At 38.4% G+C, this 11,648-nt stretch overlaps 1 long non-coding RNA gene across 1 annotated transcript in view; it reads left to right on the top strand.

Moving 5' to 3' along the window:
* LOC107994207 (uncharacterized) overlaps positions 1-11,648 on the top strand; it is a 37,809-nt gene that overhangs the window by 7,482 nt on the left and 18,679 nt on the right. Inside the window, exons 3-5 of the long non-coding RNA XR_009831671.1 lie at positions 51-4,707; positions 4,785-7,525; positions 7,690-11,619. This is a non-coding gene — a long non-coding RNA (uncharacterized LOC107994207). The remainder of the gene's footprint in view (positions 1-50; positions 4,708-4,784; positions 7,526-7,689; positions 11,620-11,648) is intronic.

Consider the following 11,648-nt stretch of genomic DNA (forward strand, 5'->3'; position numbering starts at 1 on the left):
CTCTTCGCCTTGGCCTCTATTTTATGAAATCTCTACGAAATGGATTCCAGGAATGATGATTTGCGACGAGGAACCACGACATTTTGAAACTTTGTTCGAGGCCTCGAGTTTCGTTCGTTAGAAAATCGTGTCCTTCTAGTGGCGAAGGAAGTGGTCGAAAATAGATCGCTGCTATCTTTTGGAACGACGGTGGAATCGTTCTTTGTTGGTGAAATCCATGACTTTGAGGATCACGAAAGTGTCTTTGCAATAATGTTGTTTTGCAAATTTTATTGTAATGAAATTATTTTATTTATTCTAGTTAAAAAGTTAGGCCGTCATTAATTTTTTTATTTAAATTAGGACATATTAGGACTGTAATATATATAAATATGACAGAGACATTAATTGTTTGGTAAGTTTTTATCGAAGAATTTTTATTTCTAAAGATATTTCTAAAACGTATTACTCATCAAGCTTGTTATCTAGATACATAGATAAGTTGCTCAAAAGGAATATGTCTCTACCAAACACAACTTCAAAAAATTGAAATATCTTTCCTTTACCGTCCTATCTTCGCATTATTTTATTCCAATTTCCAAATTACAAAAACCTTTGACGAAAGCAAAATATCGAATTCTGGCAGAGCTCTACGATGATATATTATATCAATAAACAACTACTGAGACCCATACGCAATAATAACACGAAGTAACACGAAGGATTCTTCGAAAAGCAAAACAAAAACCTCGCCCCTCCAATGTCGCTCTCTCCAATTCAGTAATAACACGTCCTCGTAACAACACATAGACCAAACGTCCTGTAGACGTCGAGGAACGCGGTCGAAAATAGATCGATGTCGCTTCGGTTGGTGATAATCAGATTCCATCGTGCCGTTTGTTAACACCGTTTGTTGAATCGTCCAGGAAATTTGTTCGTTGCCCCGTGAAATCCGCGTCATCGATGTCTCGTCGTCGTCGTCGTCGTCGTCGTAGTCGTCATGGCCTCCCCAACCGCGGCTACATATTTCACACTGGTGAATAAATAAACGATTTCTGGGTAAGAGTTGAAGAATTCGAGAAGGAGGTGGGGGAGGGGGAGGAAGAAGAGGCCGCTTTTCTTGACCGTGACATGTGGCCGTTTCGAAATAAATTTTTCCACCGAGCATCGACGACGACGACGACGACTACGACGACGATCCTCTCTGTTTTCAGCTCCGCTGTCCCATCTTTCTCCTCCTCCCTCGCTCCTCTTCGTGTTCGCACACTTTTCTCGGCTGTGTTTCTTTCGAAAGGGAGACTATGCATTTTTCGCCGGCTTAAAAATAGGCGATCAACGTGGCACCGCGAAACTGGCCAGAGGTCAGTCACTCCTCGGGCGCAACACTCGGGCGCAAAAATAGCAGGCAAAATGGAAAAAAATAATTTCCTCCTCGGTGAATCCGACCGAAATCTTGGATACTGACGATGTCGGTTCTGGATGGACCTTCGTGTTCGATGATTTTCCTTCGATTTACTTGGTTCATTAAATAAGTAAGTAAGTAAGTTTATTCTTGCATTTTTTCTCGTATACGTGCATTTATTTGAATAAATATTTATAAGTTTTGTCGCAAGATGGAAGATTTGTTTCTCATATCTTTTTATCTGCATTACAGTATTTCCTTTTGTTAGAATTGGAACAAATGGATGGTTAATACTACCTACACTATTGAAAATTAAGAGAAAGTTATATAAAAATGTTAAATCTAGTTCATCGCAGATATGGGCAAAAATAAATCTTCAAATCCTAGTGTGCAAATTTTCACGCAAGCATCAAAGCATCATATCAAACTCGCTACAATCATATGAACGATCACCTCGGTAACCCAAACGAAATTCGGTTACACAGAAGTCGAGCGTAACTTGGACCGATTCCCATACTGATCCACCATCATTTCCACAAACCAATGCCGTCCATTGAGCAAAAGTTGCACTCTTCTTTCTTCGAAATCGTGTTCATTCGCGTTGCATCAAGGCCCAGATTGCGAGGTCCGAATCTGCACCGTCAGCCCTGCTAGATTTTTCACGGTCCCCGATCTTCTTTGTAGGGGGCGCTGCCCGCTTGTCATATTTGCCTATGATGGACGATTCATCGATAGAAAGGAAACACGGCAAACGTTTCCTCGGGATGACGAGCGTGTTTCCCATTCAGAGAGAAAGGTGGAGAATAGAGAACGGTCGCAACACATTTCGCCAATTCCACACCGATCCCGATGATTATCGGTTGCCCAACTTTGAGAATCCAAGGACGAGACCAATTTTCCAGAGGTGATCGCTATTTCTTCCCTTTTTTCTTTTTTTTTTCCCCTCTCTTCTCCTGCGCATTGCGGATGGCCGAAAGGAAGGCCTCCCCCTTCTCTGCAGAGAAGAATAAATCGTGTCGCGTTTAGCCCGTGGCGTTTCTCGACCGATCGGGCGAAACGAGGACCAGCATCTGGACAATTCTATCTTTGAACTGGAATTTCGTCTGGCGAGTGGGCTGGCTCGCGTCTTCGTTATTTTCTTGACGAATTGTTATATCGTGGGGGTGGTTGAATCGTGGGATTCGAAATAAGAGAGGGAATTTGTATGGTTGTCCCATTTTGGTTAAAAATGTCTTTCTTAACGTTTTAAATGTATAATAATTGAAATTTGTAAATTTTCAGATTCTTCTCGAGAAAGTAGGCTGGCTCGTTTTTAAACTAGTGCAAAGCAATGTTTAATTTTATTTAAAGGAGATTTGGAAGTTAAAATATTTTAATCTGTTTTAAAAATTTGAAAAATTTTCAGATACTTTTGTTTTTCCACGTTCTATATAATTATAGCGTCTTTCTTCGCGTTGAGTTGATTTTGGAAACTGTTAAAATTCGAGGAATTGATAGGGGATACGGATGTGACGTAAGAGTGGTATTTCATGTTGTTTGTGTAAACCTTCGTGGAATGTTGGATCAATGTAATGCAGTTATAGTGAGTGGATGGTATTTTCCAAGGATACATCGTATAGTTAAATTCCTTCAAATAACTTATGTACAACTATGCTCGTTATATAGAGCCGACAGTGAATCATATATCAGATCGTTTAAAAAATAGTTGTATCCATGATATTCAAATATTTTTTGTTTTAAATCTCAGTTGAATATCGATATTGATTTTTAAGAAATCGTTTCATTAATAATTATTACATCAAGATTTTCTTATTAATATTATACGTTCACTTATCAAGATACGTTTCACTCTGTGTATCGTGAGGTTAAGGGTTAACCCATAGAAGAAATATTTATTCCTATCGACAGATATAGAGCTGTAAAGGCCGACTTTCCATTCCATTTTTATACAAACAATCGATCCATAACGTAGCTCTAATATCATTGTTCATACATTTACGAGGTATTACAATATTAGATAATTGATTTAAAAAATAAAAAATCGAACGTTCAATCACGAATTTAAAAGAAATTTAAAAAAAAAAAAAAAAAGAAAGAGATTCCACGCATAATTTCCGCACTTACACATATTGTCCCCCATATTAATTCCACAAAAAGGAAGGTATAAGTCCGAAAAAGGAAAAGCACAGGAAGAAATGATTCATCCACAATTTCCTTCGAAACCAACCTACTTCGAATCCTTCAAAATTTCCTAAAAAAAAAAAAAGAAAGAAAGAAAGAAAGAAAGAAAGAAATCTATATATTCCAATCTCCACGTAAATCACTTGCACATCTTTGTATCCCCCGTATTAAGCTCGAATAGCTAAGAAAAAAGGAAGGTATAATCTGAAAGAACAGGAAGGAACAATTCGTACGCTCGCACCGTCTCGATATCCGGCCAGTTAGAATCGTGTTCGCCCCGGGCGTCCGGACAAATCGTCCGAGATAAATGTCCAGATTTCCCGGCGACACGTCGTCTAGCATCAATCCAGTCCTTTCTCCCTCCAATGTGCGCTCACCCTCCTCTTACACGTATATAAAGGAGGAAACGGAGAGAAAACGTGGTGGAAGCGTGGCCCGTCTAATCGTTTTACAGAAACGAACGATCGGTGGTACGATCGTGGAGGCTGGTTGCGCATAGCCAGGCCAAGGAAAGTACGTGAACCTTGCGAAATTTTCGTTTACACAGCCGCCCGTATATCAAAAGTTTAATTGAATTTTCGGCCGAGGCCTTGGCCCGGGGAGATTAGGATCGTGGCCGGCCTCTTTCTTCCCCTACCTCGTGTCTCTTTCCACCTACGACCCTGGCCGTCTTCCTGATACTCACGTCCTCTTTATCTGTGTACTTCGTCCTTACGCGAATATTATTCTAGCTGCCCCTTCCACCTTTGATTTTCATCCGATTGCGAGATGGCAGGAAGCATCTTCAATTTGATTCCACGAGAGATTTCGATGTCTGGTTTTTATTATAATAGGCGGATTTTTTTTTTTTTTTAGGTAAGTTGAGATTTGATAATTAATGCGGTTAATGTTTTATGTTAGTTAATTCTGTATTTTTGTATTTTTAAGCGCGATGAAGATATGAAAGAATCATCGTCGGTGCTTCTTTTTATTCTGAAATTTTTCTAAAGATATTAAACATCCTTTTTAAAAAGGAAGGGAAAAGGATATCTTTTTTAAACGAGAAATAAAAATTTGAGGATTTGGATTTCTTTCAGCACGGAAATTCCAGGTGGAATGATTTAGATGTACAATTATTTTTCGGTTGAAATACGTTGAATTGTTTCGTAAGTAAAAATGATTATGTTCAGAAAGATTGCTTGTTTAGGTATAGGGATTTTGATATTGTTATCGTTTGCTCTAGATTTTTGAAAGGAAAATATGGACGTGGTATGTTTGATTTATGAGGGATACAGGTTTTATCATTAGTGGTCAGGCGTATTTTCTTATAAATTCTTGGGAGAATTTCAAAGGAAATGAATACCCAGGTGTGTACATAAATCTATCATATGCTATAATTCGCTTTTTTATTTCCTCGATGAGCTAGAAAATTTACTTATTTCATATTTCAAGGATATTAAGAATATAAAATCTCGAATATAACGCAAAAAATATAAGTAAATTATTTCACCTACAGCAAATTAAAGGAATAATACAATAAATTCGTATTTAAAAATTTCTCCCTATGCGCAATCTTCGTAAAATTGTACGATTGACGTGCAAATTATATTTCTTTCTACGTCCATATCATTCGATATACAATTTTATCGGACCATTTCCACAAATCAAACAAGTTCGTGTAATGCATCCTGATAACGCACGACCTTCTTCTTGACAGAATACGAATAGATATTTGCATAATTACACGTTTTATTGTACCCTTTTGGTCATGAGGGTAAGATCGAATTTATCTCATTGGCCCTCACCTGTCCTGCACGATGCGGGCCGGGACAACTGACCACCTGTACAGTCCCAGCAATAAAGAAAAAAAAGGAACGATCTAGCATGCCCGTTATTAATGGGAGACTTCACATTAACAGTTTAATAACTGACGATCGTAATGTACTTCGCATTTCCACTCATAAATTAAGATATCATTAACATGTATACTGCATTAAGTGCATTAAATTTCGCGCGAAATCTTTGCAAAAAAGAAATTCATATAAATTATAAGTAGTTGAATTTTTTTCAAATTTCCAATCTCCATTTGTAAATTAAAAATTTGCAATCTTCTGTTTTAAATTTCAAATTTCGCATCATTTCTAATTCTAATTATTAAATTTCAAACTGGAATATGTAATTTCGTAGATTAAATTAAATAATTTAATGTTGTAATGAAAATTTAAAAGGTATTTGTCGCATTTCCAGCTATCTTGAGTGACTCTCGCGGCCCAAAATTCGTCACCTAAAATCGACCCAAATGGAATTAAATCTTCATTCTCTCGACGGTTAGTTTCACAAAACGCTTTACACCCTGTATCGGTCCGATCGCTCTCGGAAATTTTAACGAGATCTCGAAAGCGGCCCTCTCTGGTTAAACAAAGGTTGGACACGTTGTCAGAAAAGGATCTGCGGAGGTAACATTCTTGCGGCTGGTGCGAGCCGCATCTCGAAGATCGAGGTTGCGTTCTCGTCGTTCAAAAACGACGATCCCGCAGGTCGTAGCAACCGCGCGAAACAATAGAAAAGCCATAACTTTCTCCGCACGGCCATAGTCGTTACATCCTGTGTTTGGAGTGGCCGCGAAACGCGGAAAAATCGCCCGTATCGTGTCCTGTTTTATTCTTAAAAAAAAAAAAAAGAAAGAAACAAAAGAGAAAAGAAAAAAATTAAATCAAATTAAAGCAATTAGAATTTTTAGACTTTTAAATTATAATTTCTTTCTTAATTGTAATTTGAAATATTAAAACTTGGAGTAGAACTTTTATAATAAATTTTTATAACATATTATATATTTATAAAGAAAAATGAATGAAGTGAAGTTTCTGTGAAAAGAAGAGTAAGAAAGAAAATATCGTTTAAAAGTGATGGAAGTTATAGATGGAGTAGAAGAGAAAATTTAAGAAATTTGAATTGATAGCTTTGAATTCGTAGCCGACTAATTATAAATTATGGTTCCAAATTACATCCTTCCCACTAACAATAAGACACGTCTTCATAACTTCGAAAGATGTATTGAGCATTTCATAATAATAAATGCGCATCACTAATTCATGAAAAGCATCAGTAGACTGACCTTTAGTACCATTATATATTGACTCTTCTGCCTGTCAATTATTGAATATCATACGATTATAAAATTATTTATATAAGACATTAATTATGCACAACAATTTAATAGTTGGCTATCTCGATACCGGATGCAATGATATGATTCAAAAATTTCGAGAAAAGGAACGATTCATCGAGGAAATTTGATGCGTGCAATTTCTAATAAATAAATAAGTAATTTTAGTTTCTAAAATTAAAAAGAAAAGTCGATAAACGAAACGGGGAAACGAAGAAATAAAAAGACACCGTTCATTCTCAATTTAGAAGAAGAACGTAGTGGGGGAGTAAAATTCGGTAGGCGCACCGTTACAGACGTCTAATCAGAAAATTGAATCGTCTTCTCACGTCTCGCCTCTCCTCTCCCTTCTCCCCGCCCCCTCCCTCCTCTTCTCGCGATTCTTTCTTCTCTCTGTTCTCTTTTGCCACCGATTCCATCGTTCCTCCTCTCGTCCTCTTTTTTTATTCTCTTCCCCTGTTCCGATGTCGGACTGTACGACCCGCATGTCGTTTACGAGACGAGAGGCCGAATAGATGGCCGGAACGCGCGTGTCCGCTCCTCTCCGCTCGTCCCGCTTGTGAGGAGGCCGCAATGGGGACACATGTCAAAACAATTGGCACACAGGTGTATCGAATTTACCGAAGAAAACGGCGGAGGACGGTCGAAAGAATCGTGGTGTTGCGTCATCGGGGCCCCTCCTTGGGCTCGATCCTCTTCAACCGGCCGATCGACGAGTCGCGACGGCTGTTGCAGTCCAAGCTTTTTGTTTCCTGGGATGGAGAAGAATTCGTGTTGATGGATCGTCTTGTGGCTGGTACGAGAGGGAATGAAAGCTGGTAACATATATGCCATTGTCTATGAGTCTCTGGATTTATGGAATACATTCGTTGCACGATCGAATAATGGTTACTCGAACGTTAAGGAGAAAATGTTAAAATTTTCGAATTACGATATATAATTATATATGCATATATGTTTCGTTCGATTGGATTTGTTTCAGAGTTAAGAGGCTCGAGATGAAGACGATGATTGGAAAGATAGAGTAAGAGGATTTGAAAGAAAATGTACAGTTGTGTATTTAAAACAATTTAAAGGAAAGAGATAATCCATTGATTCGAATGAAATTTGATAAATTGATCGATCACAATTTTGTTTAATCTTTTGAAAAATTAAAACCAATCATTCTATAGATAGAACCACTTATTTTATACTAATAAAATAAATATTCGTATTTTCTTATTGTCTCTCCTCTTTGATACAAGTAAATTTATTAAGAGAAAATAATAATAATAACGATACTTCGAGTTAAATTAAATTCTTATTCTAAAAAAATGTGCCGAAATAAACGAGTAACCAGGATAAAATTTTGTTCAAGTTCATCGATTTGCATTCGTATGGAGGTGATTGAATGGCGGCCGATTCGCGTGTCCCTGCTGGTAGCGTGCCACGACTTCGACCGGCTCCTTTCGAGCATCATCGATGTCGAAAGTTACGATTATCGTTTCCGCGCCGGGTACACGCGCGCACGTAGGAAGACGTTACCATTGCGATCGAAAACACACGAGTTGAATTCTCCTCGTTGAAAGCGGGAGAAACAAAGACACGAGACGCGACCAGACGTTAAGCACCATTTGAAGAGGCGAGGAGGATCGGCGCGAAAAGCGGGAAGGAGGAGATGCAGCAGGGATGTAGGAAGAGAGAACGAAGGGGAAGAGTGAAAATGAACTGGGACAAGATGAGATCGAAATCAGGAATTTCGAAATTTGTATAAAATACCGGGAGATATTTTGAGAAGAATTGATTTTTCTTTTCTCGTTAATACTTTACAATTCTTTGTTCTATCTTTTTGTGAGTATATGTAGTTTCGATTTCAAATTTCAATTATTCGAGATAAATAGGTAATTTTAAATTCTTTAAAGGTAATTCTAATTTAAATATTCTATAATTGATAATTAGCATAACGTAATAAAAAGTTGTAACAATTGCTTCACCAATTAGCAATAAAATTCTTCTCGGCGTGCAATTATAATATTACAAGAAAAATTAAGATTTTCTTTAAATAATTATTTCTTTCTCGGAATATACCATATACCGTATATATCACATTCTATCGTTGCAAGAGGAATTGCGTCTCGATACCTCTCTTTTCGTCTCCATTTTCGACAAGAGAACACCGAGAACGAGACGTGCGTTCGTGCGGCGCGTGTTGGTGGTCGCGGGGAAAGGACGAGAGCAGACCAAAGTGGAGGAGAGAATACGTGGAGAAGAGGAGAGGGTGGAGGAGGTGACGGTGTGCGATGGTGGAAGAGGGACGTGGCGGTGGGACGAGGGGGAGAAAAATGACAATCATCGTCATTTTAATAATATGCAAAGGTATAGTCGACTTCCACGCCGGGCAAGTGTGGCCACAATGGCGTTATATAATGACAAAGACACGCCGGGTCGGCTGGGTACCTTTCGCTCGACAAAAGGCGCGGCGTTAGGGTCATCCTACCGGACCGGAACATGTTTTGTCCGGCGCGGACAAATGTCACCGATAATGTCTTGGAGGACTGGCGGGGAGCGTGGAGGAGTCAAAATAACTGTTGGAACGGAAAATATTGTCGGCGTTTGGAACCGCGGAAAAAAGCTTTGTCGATGAAAAAAAGATGTTTGATCGATGGATTTGATAAGTGTAGATGGTTGATATTCCAGTATTATGGAAATTGGAAGAAAATTCTTGCTGTTAAGAGAATTAATAGATGAATATATCGTTAATTATATTTATCGTGCTGTGATATCCCGAAGAATAACGAAGATCCGTTCCTGCGTATAATTTTAGAAAATTATATTACGACAAAATTTATAATATTATTTATTACAATTGAAATCCCTTGACGAATTTTGCATTTCCTTTGTTAAGAAGATAGAAGAGGACACAAAGAGGATTTCATTCTGATGATAATACTTAAATCTAATGCATATATAGATTCAATGTGCAAATACTTTTTTGCATCTATTACATCAATCCAATACTTGTAATCCACGGATCCAGAAAAGGTGACCGTAATCCTTCGTATTTACTTCTTCCTCCCGATTCCCTGAATTATTAAAGAAAAGAACAGCCACAATCGCAATATCATATCATCGAAGGCATCACACTTACGTGCCACAGATTCACACCCACCAAGCGGAATGCAGAGTCTCGGGCAAGAGACAGTAACTAGGAACGCCTAGCTTCTCCACATACGTGCGTCAAGTTTATCGCTGTTGGAAAATCGTTCCTTCGTTATTCTCAACTGGTGATCCTGGTCACGTGTTACGCATCTCTGCACGTCCAAGTATCTCGATGGCTTGAAAATGGCGTTTGTTGATATCACCCTTCTCCAAAGGCGAGATATTATTGGGAATCTGGACTCTGGTGTTCGTGGGCACGATCGAAACCGCGAGAAGAGGCTACGTTCCGGGGTAACGTACGAGGTGATCTTTCACGATCGATCTTCACGAATACACACACGTATGTGTATACCGGGGCACACGGTGTGCCCCCGTCGACACGGTGCGCCTCTGCCTCTCTCTCTTTTTCTCTTTCTCTCTTCCTATTGAGCCTTGTGTACGCTCTGATATTCAAATCGCGGCTAAGCCTGCTCTTAACGGTACGAGATCGAGCGACGTAGATGTTCTAAAATCATGTGTGGAGATAAAAATTTGTCTGAAGATTCGATAGATTGGAGATGGATGTTTGGAGGTCAGATTGGAGGTGGGAATGTGGCGATAGAATTTGAACTGGATACGATTTTGGGGACGGTGATTGAAATTTTTGGAGATTGTAGAGGATATTATTTGAAATTGTGAACAAGGAGGAATTTTTTTTATCTTATATTCTTCAATATTTGTCAAGTGTATGAAGATATTGAGTATCAAGAGTGGAGACTGATCATAGAGTTTCATCAATGGCGGAGGAAACAATCTCAAGAGGAAATTTTTAAAAATCGTAACTCTTTAAATTTTAAAGGGTAAGAAATATGAAAGTAATAAAGGAAAGAATATAAGGATATAAGAAAATCGAAGATTTTCGGAAAAACAATGGAAAACGATGAGATATAATTATTTTATCTCGTAAAAATATCTTAGGAATTATGAGATAAATAATTGAAATTTATAATATTTAAGAAAACTATTTGCGAATAGCCGTATTTCAGAGATTGTATTAAAATGAGCCAGGTTTAAAGTACTTACGTAGTTAAAATGCTTCGAACTGACCTATTGCAAAAGCTGGCCATTAAGTTGTACCTATTGCGAAAGCTGTTCGATATGTGACTGTTGCGGAAGCCACGCGGTACCGTTTGTTTTTTTTCACAATACGCGATTAAAATTCCAACGCGAGGTGGTGTTAGCGGCCGTCAACTTTCTAAAGATTGTATTAAATCTCAGATTTAAAGATTTCAAGCCGATCCGTTGTAACAGCTCCACATTGTCATCCTGTCCCAATGTGTGATTAAAATTTCTGTGACACACTTATTTTGTAACTGTTAATAATTCGGACATTGTATTAAAATGAGACGAATTTATATATTCGTCACACGTTCCTCGCACGGTCCACCCTGTCATAATCGAATAATATTATCTTTCTTCAAATTAAAATTGAATAGATCCTCCTTAACGAAAATCCCGAAAATTAATTCGTTCCCCATCTTCGAAGGGATGTCTTCCCCCCCTTCGAGATCCTCGCATCAATTTCCATGTTTCGCAAAATCTCTATATCCGATCTTTCAAACGCGCAGCAAGGGTAGAAGAAGAAAAAAAAGAAAAGAAAAGAAGAAAAGGAAACAGAGTCGAGTGGTCTCGAAGCGAGAAATGTCGGTCAGCCGGGGCGCGACGCATCTCTTTGGCGAGGAGGCTGCTTAAAAATTCGGACAATACTTCCTCGTGCGTCGGCCTCCATTTAAATGTATGTATTCATACGCTCTGGTGTATTGC

This window comes from Apis cerana, linkage group LG10 (assembly GCF_029169275.1).
Source record: "Apis cerana isolate GH-2021 linkage group LG10, AcerK_1.0, whole genome shotgun sequence".
In the NCBI taxonomy this organism is placed as follows: Eukaryota; Metazoa; Arthropoda; class Insecta; order Hymenoptera; family Apidae; genus Apis; species Apis cerana.